The sequence below is a fragment of the Tachyglossus aculeatus genome, chromosome Y3 (genome assembly GCF_015852505.1).
Source record: "Tachyglossus aculeatus isolate mTacAcu1 chromosome Y3, mTacAcu1.pri, whole genome shotgun sequence".
NCBI classification, from domain to species: Eukaryota; Metazoa; Chordata; class Mammalia; order Monotremata; family Tachyglossidae; genus Tachyglossus; species Tachyglossus aculeatus.
The window spans coordinates 340,534-353,186 of record NC_052095.1 but is presented as its reverse complement, the minus strand read 5'-3'; the positions used below and the strand labels follow the sequence as shown (position 1 = coordinate 353,186).

Genomic DNA, 12,653 nt, shown 5'->3' with positions numbered 1-12,653 from the left:
GCAGAGCTAAGGCAGGAAAGGATAAACTTGAAGTGAACAAGGTTGGCTTGGTGTTTAGGCTTTCACCAGCAGTGTTCAGCAGCTTGAGAATGAGTGAAGGAGGCAGACAGTGGCAGTGATCCAGGGGTGTGGGTTAGCGCTACGAGAGTGGCGAAGGGAAAGTGGAGTAAGTGAGTTGAGCTGAGTAGACAGGGTAGAATTGAGAGCAGAAATCTGATCATGAAGATTGGGTAGAGAGGAAAGGGAGGTGAGGTGGGGTGTGAGGCACTCAGAAATATGGATGTGGCCGAGAGAGCGGAGATCTCTGTGAAGGAGTAATATAGATTTACAGGGGAGAGGAGTGTGAGTAAGGAGGCAGGTGACAACGTTACGATCAGAGAAAGGGATTTCAGAGTTGGTGAGCGTGGTGATAGTGCACCAGTAGGAGATGATGAGGTCGAGGGTGTGACCAAGTTGGTGAGTGGGAGAAGAGGGGTGGAGGAGGAGGTTGGCAGCATCAAGGAGATATAGAAGGCAGGTGGCAGAGGAGTCACCAGGGACATCCATGTGGATGTTGAAGTCCCCAAGGATCAGAGTGGGCATGGAAAAGGAGAGAAGGAAGGTGAGAAGGGTCAAAATCGTTACAGATGTTGTAGGTGGGGCCAGGGGGCTGTAGATGACCGCTACAAGAATCTGGAAGGGGTGGTAGAGGAGAAAAATGTGGGCTTCAAAGGAGGGGAAGGAAAGGGAAGGGGGAGGAGGGATAGTGCGAAGCCATATTGGGGAACGAGAAGGAAACTGACAGCTCCTCCTTTTCCGGTGAGTTTGGTGGAGTGGGAGAAGAAGAGGCCTCCACTGGAGAGAGCAGTAGAAGAGACCGTGTCATTAAGAGAGAAACATGTTTCGGTTAGGGTGAGGAGGAGTAGAGATTTGGAAAGGAATAGGTCCAGGATGAAAGGGAGATTACCTATAATGGAGCGGGGGTTCCAAAGGCCACACTTGGCAGCAGCTGTGGAGGGAGGGGAGGGAGGGGGAAGGGTGCTAGAAGTGGGGAGGGTTTGGATTGGGATGAGTTGGTGGGGGCTTGGGTGGGGGGAGTGGGAAGAGGGGTGGTGATGAGACAGGAGAACTGGGATGGGGTGGGGGTGGGGAGGAGGGGAAGGAGGAGTTGAGGGTTGGTGCTGGTACAGAGGGATCCTGGGGAGGGGGTATGGGTAAGGGGTGGTCGTGGGGGAAAGGAAGGGGAAGAGCTGGGTGGGAGTCGGGAAGGAGAAGGTGAGGAATGGGAAAGGCAGTTGGGAGCAGGGAAATTGATAGTTCATGGTGAGGTCAGCAAGGCAAATGACAGTACAGTGGGAGGTTAACAATTAAAATGCAGCAGCAATAACGCAGTAGCAATAAGTAGGTGATAACATCATAGAGGGTACTTAACAATTAACATGCTATGGCATTAATAAAATAAGCAGGTGATGATATCACAGAGAGCAGATAACAATTACTATGTGATGGCAAAAAATTAGCAGATGATGACATCACAGACAGCAGTTAACAATTAACATGTGATGGCAGTAAAATAAGCAGGTGACGACATCACCGAGAGATAACAGTTAACATTCGATGGGAATAATAAAATAAGCGGATGATGACATCACAGAGAACAGTTAACAATTAACATGCAGAAGCGACCATAAAATGGGCAGATGATGCTCAAAGCAGAAGGATGAATTGTCTATAGGTCAGTCAAGAAAGGGCTCAAGAAGCTGGGAAGTGCTGTATCCTAATGGACAGAGTATGGGCTTGGGAGTCAGAAGGACTTGAGTTCTAATGCCAGCTCTGCCACACGTCTGCTGTGTATCTCCGGACAAGTCACTTCACTTCTCTGTGCCTCAGTTACCTCGTCTGCAAAATGGGGATTAACACTGGGAGCACTTTGTGGAATTTTGGACTGTGTCCCACCTGAGTAATTTGTACTTACCTCAGCGCTTAGTGCAGTGCCTGACATATAGCATGCACATAACAAATACCACAATTATTATGATTATTATTACCATTGCTATTAGTAGTAGTAATAGCAGCAGCAGCAGTGAGTGGTAGTAGCAGCAGCAGTAGTACTAGTAATCATAGAAGTAGGAGTAGTAGTATGTGTTACAGCCCAGCACTGGTACTACACTCTGGTATAAATGGGTACACATTGTGTTGTTATTCTAATTTAAATCAGTCAGTCAGTCAGTCAGTCAGTCAGTCAGGTGACTTGACTGAGCACTTACTGTGTGCACAGCACTGTACCAGGAGCTTGGGAAAGCTCAATACAACAAAAAAGATACACAGCCCCTGACCACATCAAGCTTGCAGTTTAGAGCTCCCTAAAAAGCACTTATTATATGCCAGATAGTATATTGAGTATACTTGTGGGCACATGTTACTCAGGTTGGACATAGTCCTTGCCCCATATGGGACTCCAGTCTTAATCCCATTTTACAGATGAGACATTTGAGGCAGAGAGAAGTAACGTGAAGGCACTTGGGCACTTGGGCAAGTGTCCAAGGTCACCCTGCAGATTAGTGGCAGAGCTGGGATTAAAACCCTTCTGAATTCCAGGCCTTTGCTCAGATCCACTAGGCAGCACTGCTTCTCTAAATAGGAACCTTATAGCCTAATTCTAAACATGCAGCGGTCATTCCATTTGGTCTAATAACCCATGACAGCTGCATAGGTAGGAATTTGCTTGGTAACATCTTCACAAATTTCCTTTTATTGCTCCATACGAGTCAAGCCCTTACCAGTTGATTAAAGTAAGCACTAGGAGGAAGGACACACACAGAACATGTGTTTTCTTGTTTTAGCTCACTTTGCCCACCAACCAAAGTGAAAAGTGAAATTTAATTGTGTAGAACATAACCATTGTAAACCAATAAAAATATTAACAAAGATTTTGATTGTTTCTCGGGCCGTTAATGGCAAAAAAAGTTTTGAAGAGAAATTTCAGTGTGTTTAAGGTAATTATGGGGAGAATGTCTAGTGTTAAGGGAGTCGTTCAGGTCTAAAAGGTTTCACTGTATCCCAAAGACTCTTGAATGCCTTCCAATGCCATGATGGAAGAGCAGAGGGAGAGGGTATAAAAGGAGGTGAGGTGAAGGATTGAGGAGAGCTGAACCCCAGGTTGGGGCCTTGATCTGATTTGAAAGATGAGCCCTCAAAATTTATGAGAATACTAAACTCTGGTTGCCTTGCAGATCCAATTCCTGGCCTGAGAGCACATAGTCCCTCACTTACTGCCTCCTTCAATTGATCTCGGGGTCTATGGATGCCTTACTTTCCTGGGTTGTTTTAAACACTGGATGGGGTGAAGGGTTGAGGAGTTGGAGGATCGAGTGCAAGGCAGGCCCAGGGTTTTGATGCCTGGCTAAGTAACAGAGGGCTAGGTCAGGCCACCTCAATTGCCTTTGGTATTCAGCTAAGGACAAAACCGGGATCCCAAATTATCTGGTGGGATCTTGGAGCTCTAGAGTTTAGAGGGGAGAAAGAAGTGCTTACTGTGTGCCAGATAGTAGACTAACAGCAGGGGTAGACACAAGTTACTCATATTGAACTTAGTCATACTCACACCATACTTTTCACAGTTGACGGCCATGGCAAGCAGCAGCACTGTACTAAGCGCTTGGGAGAATGCAATATAAAAATAAACAGATACATTCCATGCCCACAGCAGGCTCACAGGCCAGAGGCAGGGGAGACAGACGTCACTACAAACAAACAAAATTACAGATATGCACATAAATGCCTTGGTCCTGGGAGCAGGGGAAGAGCAAAGGGAGCAAGTTAGGGTGATGCAGAAGGGAGTGGGAAATGCATGCTGTATATTCTCAAGTCAATTTTTCAAAATAGAAATGACAGCAATGAAGTGTGGTTTATCCTCACCAACTACAGTAGCCTTCATTTTATTATTACTATTATTTTAAAGACATGAATACCAATCAGTACATTTTACAAAAGCTAATCGTTTACCTTGAAAAGAAGTGTGAAAAATAGTTCCCAATTGTCTCTGTTCTTTATCTTGAACCTTGGGGGCAAAGAGAGTTCTTGAGGCCTAAAGTCTTTTGGAATGTACTGAAAGATTAATCTTGTGACAATGCCCAGCAGGCAGAAGTTTGATGCCTCCTTATCATGAAGATAGATTAGGAAGTACCTCAGTTTCTTTATATGTTCTGTCCCATCCCCACCGGTAACCAGAGATGAACTGTGCCTAAGGTCAGCATTAAAATGTAAAGGGAAGGATTGTCTGTTGCTATGTATTGGAGTGAGAGAGGTGGGTGTTTCAGTTTGAAAAAAGCTGAGTTGAACCTTGGGCACATTAGAATGTCAAAACTTTAACTCAGGTCAAGTGGCTTGATTTCAAATGTAAGAAACCCCCCCTTTTTTGAATTACTCCCAACCATGTGTATCACCAAACATCAGTGGTTATTTAATTATAATAATGATGATAGTATGTAACTGCTCACTGTGTGCCAAGCACTGTTCTAAGGGCTGGGGTAGGTACAAGGTGATTGGGTTATCCCACGTGGGGCTCACAGTCTTAATCCCCATTTTACAGATGGGGTAACTGAGGCATAGAGAAGTTAAACTTCACTTCACTTCACTTTACTTCAATCTATACTTCATGCCGCTGCCTGGATTGTCTTTGTCTAGAAACGCTCTGGGCATGTTACTCCCCTCCTCAAAAATCTCCAGTGGCTACCAATCAATCTGCGCATCAGGCAGAAACTCCTCACCCTCGGCTTCAAGGCTCTCCATCACCTCGCCCTCAAGGCTACCTCACCTCCCTTCTCTCCTTCTGCAGCCCAACCCGCACCCTCTGCTCCTCTGCCGCTAATCTCCTCACCATGCCTTGTTCTCGCCTGTCCCACTCTCGCCTGTCCCGCCGTCGACCCCCAGCCCACCTCATCCCCCTGGCCTGGAATGCCCTCCCTCCCAACATCCGCCAAGCTAGCTGTCTTCCTCCCTTCAAGGCCTTACTGAGAGCTCACCTCCTCCAGGAGGCCTTCCCAGACTGAGCCCCCTCCTTCCTCTCCCCCTCATCCCCCTCTCCACCCCCCGTCTTACCTCCTTGCTTTCCCCACAGCACCTGTATATATATATATATATATATGTATATATATATATGTTTGTACATGTTTATTACTCTATTTATTTATTTATTTTATGTGTACATATCTATTCTATTTATTTTATTTTGTTAATATGTTTGGTTTTGTTCTCTGTCTCCCCCTTCTAGACTGTGAGCCTACTGTTGGGTAGGGACTGTCTCTATATGTTGCCAACTTGTACTTCCCAAGTGCTTAGTACAGTGCTCTGCACACAGTAAGTGCTCAATAAATATGATTGATTGATTGATTGATTGATGTTGTTTCTTCCATTCATTCACTCATTCATTCATTCAATCATGTTTATTGAGGCTTTACTGTGTGCAAAGCACTGTATTAAGTGCTAATGAGAATAGAATTCAACAAAACGAGCTCACAATCTAGAGAGGGAGACAGACATAAATATGCATATATATGTACTTGCGTAAATAAATGAAAATAACGTGCTGTGGGGTTGGGGTAAAGGGAGCAATGAATGAAGGAAGAAAGTCAGGATGGGAGTGGGAGGAGAGGAGGGCTTAGTCAGGGAAGGCTTCTTGGAGGAGAAGCCTTTTAATAAGTCTTCGAAGGTGGGGAGAGCAATTGTCACATATGAAGAGGGAGGGTGATCCAGGCTGGAAGCAAGATTTGGGTTGAGGGGTTGGGACAAGATAAAAAAAACTGAGGCATGGTGAGTAGGTTGGCATTAGAGGAGGAAAGTGTGAGGGCTGGGCTGTAGCACGAAATCAGAAAGGACAAGTAGGACATGATTGAATGCTTTTAAAGCTGGTGGCAAAGAGTCTCTCCTGGTTATGGAGGTGGATGATCAACCACTGGAGGTTCCTGAGTGGGTAAACATGGACTGAATGTTTCTGAAGAAAAATGATCGAGGCAGCAGAGTGAAGTGTGGACTGGAATGAGGAGAGACAGGAGGCAGGGAAGTCAGCCAGGAAGCTGATGCAATAATCAAGGCAAGATAAGATTAACACGGAAGCAAGTTTGTATGGAAAGGGAAGGGCAGATTGTAGTGATGTTGGGAAGGTTAAACTGAAAAGATCTGGTGAGACATTGAATTTGTGGGTTGAATGGACTGATAAACAGGCTAATTCCAAGGTTACAGGTTTTTGAGACAGGGAGGATGGTGATGCTTTCTACAGTGGCTTCTATTGGCTTCAAAGCTGTCTATGACCTTGCCCCCTCCTACCTCACCTCCCTTCTCTCCTTCTAAAGCCCAGCCTGCACACCCCACTCCTCTACTGCTAACCACCTCACTGGGCCTTGTTCTTGCCTGTCCCGCCATCGACCCCTGACCCACATCCTACCTCTGGCCTGGGATACCCTCCCTCCACACATGAGCCAAACTATCTCTCTTCCTCCCTTCAAAGCCCTACTGAGAGCTCACCTCCTCCAGGAAGCCTTCCCAAACTGAGCCCCTCCCTTTTTCTCTACTCCTTCTCCCCTCCCCATCACCCCCACTCCCTCCCTCTGCCCTCCTTTTTCCCCTCCCCACAGCACTTGTGTATATTTATACATATTTACTACTCTATTAATGATGTGTATGTATCTATAATTCTATTTATTTTGATGTTATTGACACCTACTTGTTTTGTTTTGCTGTCTGTCTCCCTCATCTAGACTGTGAGCCCACTGTTGGGTAGGGGCTCTCTCTCTCTTTCTCTCTCTCTGTGTATATATAGAGATGTATGTATATATACAGAGAGAGAGTGAGAGGGGAAAGAGAGAGAGAGAGGAGCAGCATTACTCAGTGGAAAGAGCACGGGCTTGGGAGTCAAAAGTGATGGGCTAAACTCCTGATCCACCAATTGTCAGCAGTATGATCTTGGGCAAGTCACTTAGTTTTTCTGTGCCTCAGTTACCTCATCCGTAAAATGGGGATTAAGACTGTGAACCCCACATGGGACAACCTGATCACCTTATATCTTCTCAAGCACTTAGAACAGTGCTTTGCACATAGGAAGTGTTTAACAGATGCCATTATTATTATTGTAATTATTATATGTTGCCAAATTGTACTTTCCAAGTGTTTAGTACAGTGCTCTGCTCACAGTAGTGCTCAATAAATACGATTGAATGAATGAATGAATGAATGAATGAATGAATTCAGTAATGGGAAAGTCATGATTTCAGCTACCATATCACAGACTTGATTTCAGCTACCATCTCAAATTCATGGCTTCAGTTACCATCCCTATGCAGTTGATTCCCAAATCTACATCTCCAGCCCTGATAGTTCTCCTTTCCTGAAATCTCACATTATCTTCTGCCTTCAGGACATCTCTACCTGGATATCCTCATTAACACTAAAAGTAAACATGTCCAAAACTGAACTGGTTATCATCCCACCCAAACCCTGTCTTCCCCACATCTCTCCTTTTACTGGAGAAAATACCACTAACCTCCCTACCTCAAAAGCGCATACCTTGGTATTGTCATAGACTCCCTCTCTTGTTCCACCCACATATTCAATGTCACAAAACCTTTTTGATTTTACTGTTACAACATTGCTAAAATATACCCTTTCCTCTCCATCTAAACTCCTACTTCATTGATCCAAACACTTATTCTAGCCTGCCCTGAGTCCTGCATCTGTACTGATTAAGTTCCTGTCTCTTCCCAATCCAGTTCATACTTCACTAGGCTGCACAAATCAGTCTACATCAAAAAAGCCATCCTGAAGACCTAATGGTTGCTCATCCGCCTCTGCACCAAATGGAAACTCCCTGCAGTCAATTTTAAAGCACTCAATTAACTCATTCCACCCAACCTCAAGTCCCCAATCTCCCACCACAGCCCAACCCACACAATCCCCTCCTCATGAACCAGCACACTCACATGTGCACTCATCTTGTCCACTTTGTCTCCGACCTGTTTTCCACAGTTTCCCCATATACCTGGACTCCGTCCCGCTCCACATAATAATAATAATAACTGTGGTACTTGTTAAGCGACTGCAACGTGCCAAGCATTGTTCTAAGCACTGAAGGAGATAAATGTTAATCAGATTGGACATAGTCCCTGTCCCACATGAGACTCTCATATGAGTAGGAGGGAGTAGGATTGAAGCTCTATTTTACAGATGAGGTAAGTTAAGTGATTTGCCCAACATCACACAGTAGGCCAAGGGCATATATTCAAGACCACAACCCTTTTCACCTTTAAAGAATTATTTAAGGTCACAGGTCCTCCCAAGAGGCCTTATCCAATTGAGCCCTTTTCCCCTTGACTCCTTCTCCCTTCTGCGTTGTCTATGACCCCTTAGATCTGTGACCTTTGGACACTTGATATTTGCCCCCACCCACCGTGAACTTAGGTACATATCTTTAACTTTTATATTGTAATTAATTTATTTATATTGATAATTCTCTCTCCCCCCCTTTGTGAGCTCATTAAGGGATGGGGAAGTGTCTACCAACTGTATTGTTCTGTACTCTCCTAAGTGCTTACAGTGCTCTGCACAGAGTAAGTGCTCAATAAAGACCATTGATTGATTGATGGAGAAGACACATTTTAGGTGGGAACAGGAGTTCAGTTTTGGACATGGTAAGTTTGAAGTACTAGTAAGCATCTATATAGAGTTGTCCTGAGGCAGGAGGAAATACAAGACAGCAGAGGAGACAGCTGAAGGGTTAAAGATGTAGATTTGGGAATTATCTGCTCAGGGGGAAGCCTTGGGAATGAATGAATTCTCCAAGGGAGTCAGAATAGGTAGAAAACAGAACTGAGAACTGAGCCTTGAAGGACTCCCACAGTTAGGAGGTGGGGAGGCAGAGGAGAAACCCACAAAAGAAACAGAGAATGAGCCACAGAAGAGAAAGGAAGAGAATCACAGATGGATAGTGTCAGTGAAGCCAAGGTTGGGTAACATTTCAAGGAAAAAGGAATGGCTGAAAATGTTGAAAGATGCAGCTGGGAAGTTGAGGAGGAATAGAATGGAGTAGAAGCCCTTGGGTTGGGCAAGAAAGTGATCATTAGTGATCACTGAGAGGGCAGTGTTGATGGAGTGAAGAAGGCAGACACCAGATTGGAGGGCATTAAGGAGAGAATTATGTTTCTGACTTGTACTTACCAAGCACTTAGTATGGTGCCCTGCACACAGTAAGCACTCAATAAATATGATGGAATGAATTGAGTGAATGAATGAATGAATTGGAGAGGAACTGGAAGCAGCAGGAGTACATTACTTCTCTTGGAGTTCTTCATGGAGCTTGGTTTAGGTGAGCTGCAATTGGCAGATGCTATCATTTATCTCCTTCATCTTCACTTCCATTAAAGCCAGGATGTCTTGTGACTCATTCAGCTTATGCAGAAACTGTTTGTGTATGAGTGGTCATTGATTCAGTCAATCATATTTATTGAGCACTTACTGTATGCAGAGTTCCAGGAGAACCCAGGAGAGTATACAAAAATAAAATGTCACATTCCCTGTCCACAACTGGCTTACAGTCAGGGTGACACAAAAGGGAGTGGGAGATGAGAAAGAGTGGGACTTAGTTTGGGGAGGCCTCTTGGAGGAGATGTGCCTTCAGTAATGCATCGAAGTCGGGGGAGAGTAATTTTCCGTCAGATTTGAGGAAGGAGGGCATTCCAGACTAGAGGCAGGATGTGTGCTAGGTGTTGGTGGCAAAACAGGTTAGATTGAGGCACAGTGAGAAGGTTAGGACTATAGTAGCAAAGCCTTCCTTTTCCTCAACAATCAGTCAGACTCCAGCCACTAAACAATTAGCCTCAATGGTGTTGATCGACGAGTGACCCAGTTCTGACCTTCAGAAAGTGTGAATCCCATCTGCACAGTAAAATCTGTGGACTTTTTAGTGCCACCCATAAACAGGGGTGGGGCTGCTGGGGCCTGGCTCTCTTCCACAGCTGTCTGCAAGGTTAGTAGAACGGCTGCTATGGTAGACAGAAAGGGTTGCAGTTGAGGTTGCTGCAGCTGCTTCTGTCTTTGCCTTCTGCTGCGGGCAGACCAGGACCCCGCAGGCCTAGGCCTGAAAGCTGCCTTGTGCTCACTGACACCACACAGAGGGAAGATGGTAGGTACCTGCACTGCATAAGTTTTACGGCCACCCTGGAAATGGATACCCTCCAGCTAATGAATTTACCATTTCTTTCTTATGCACAACCGTCCATTTTTCATCATCAATCGTATTTATTGAGCGCTTACTATGTGCAGAGCACTGTACTAAGCGCTTGGGAAGTACAAATTGGCAACATATAGAGACAGTCCCTACCCAACAGTGGGCTCACAGTCTAATTTCAGTCTTATTTCAGTCTTATTTCAGTTCTTTGTAATAAGAGACTCAAAAGTCCAGGAAACTTTACAAGAAAAGTTGCTATAAAAATGACGCAAACAAGTAAGAGACATCCAGAAGTTTAAAGAAAACAGTTCATTGTTGCCTGTCATTGTTGTTTCTAGACTGTGAGCCTTTCATGTGTGGGGATTGTCTCTATTTATTACTGAATTGTACTTTCAGAGCACTTAGTATGGTGTTCTGCACACACTAAGCACTCAGTAAATATGACTGAATGAATAAATGTATGAGATGGCTTGTGGTAGGCTGAAAGGTAGAAAAGCAGACGTTAACACACACGCGGGAAATATTCCTAAACCACAGGCGTCGCAACTCGGTGCCTTCGGGAAAAGTGTATAAGTGTAGCACCTTGTTCCAGTGTGAATTATTGCAGCAGCCTGGCACGCAGCTGGTAAAGCCCGGCATCGCAGGGGTCTGGATAAATTGTCCACCCAGGTTTCCTCCTGTCCTGAGGAGAAACCTGTGGCACCAGCCTCCAGAGAACAGCTTCAATAATCTGAACCTGTTGGCCCCACCTACTGTTCCTGGTGCCACAGGCCCTGGGAGAGGAGGACTGAGTCCCCTACAATGCCTCACAACACCTGTTTCTGCTTTACTGCTATTTGCATCCGGATAAGCTTCTGGTGGAAAAGAGGGACAGTTTCATTTTACAAGATTGACACTTAGTTTCATCCTACCTGTCTTTTGCTCCACTTCCATGCAACTCTGACCCAAATAGCGAAGTGTTTTCTCTTGACCTGTGAGTCCTTACATCTCCCAGTGTACTACCATCTGAACTACCCCAAGGCATTCAGTTTAACAATCTCCCCCTGACTCCCAACAAACAACCTTGATCCCCAAAGAGTATTTATAGCAACTTATAGCAATCAATCAATCAAGCAATCAGTTCATTAATTAATTCATTCATTCATTTGTATGTATTGAGTGCTTACTGTGTGCAGAGCACTGTACTAAGCGCTTGGGAAGTTAGGGTTAGGGTTAGGGTTGGGGTTGGGGTTGGGGTTGGGGTTGGGGTTGGGGTTAGGGTTAGGGTTAGGGTTAGGGTTAGGGTTAGGGTAGCACTTTCTTGGGAAGTACAAGTTGGCAACATATAGAGACAGTCCCTACCCAACAGCAGGCTCAGAGTCTAGAAGGGGGAGACAGACAACAAAACAAAACATATTAACAAAATAAAATAAATAGAATAAATATGTACAAGTAAAATAAATAAATAAATAGAGAAATAAATATGTACAAACATACAGCAGCGTGGCTCAACGGAAAGAGCATGGGTTTTGGAGTCAGAGGTCATGGGTTCAAATCCTGACTCTGCCACTTGTCAGCTGTGTGACTTTGGGCAAGTCATTTCACTTCTCTGGGCCTCAGTTACCTCATCTGGAAAATGGGGATTAACACTGTGTTGAGCCCCCCGTGGGACAACCTGATCACCTTGTATCCCGCCAGCACTTAGAACAGTGTTTTTAGACTGTGAGCCCACTGTTGGGTAAGGACTGTCTCTATATGTTGCCAATTTGTACTTCCCAAGCGCTTAGTACAGTGCTCTGCACATAGTAAGTGCTCAATAAATGCGATTGATGATATATACATATATACAGGTGCTGTGGGGAGGGGAAGGAGGTAAGCTGGGGGGATGGGGAGGGGGAGGAGGGGAGAGGAATGAATGGGGCTCAGTCTGGGAGGAGGGGGGTTCAGTCTGGGAGTGAGTATATAAATCAATGGTATTTAATTGAGCACTTACTGCATGTAGAGCACTGTTTTAAGCACCTGAGAGAGTACAACATCAACTGAATTGGTAGGCAAGATCCCTGCCCACAAGGAACTTACATCCTAGAAAGGCACACAGATATTAAAATAGAATACTGATAGGGGAAATGGCAGAGAATAAGTACACTTCCCAGACTAAGCCCCTCCTTCCTCTTCCCCTCCTCCCCCTCCCCATCCCCCCACCTTACCTCCTTCCCCTCCCCACAGCACCTGTATATATGTATATATGTTTGTATGTAGTTATTACTATTTATTTATTTTATTTGTACATATTTATTCTATTTATTTTATATTGTTAATATGTTTTGTTTTGTTCTCTGTCTCCCCCTTCTAAACTGTGAGCCCACTGTTGGGTAGGAACCATCTCTATATGTTGCCAACTTGTACTTCCCAAGTGCTTAGTACAATGCTCTGCACACAGTAAGTGCTCAGTAGACATGATTGAATGAATAAATGAAAG

General features: G+C 44.9%; 1 pseudogene; it reads right to left on the bottom strand.

Moving 5' to 3' along the window:
- Positions 1-3,260: 3,260 nt before the first annotated feature.
- On the bottom strand, positions 3,261-10,834 carry LOC119946709 (annotated as a pseudogene).
- Positions 10,835-12,653: the final 1,819 nt, after the last annotated feature.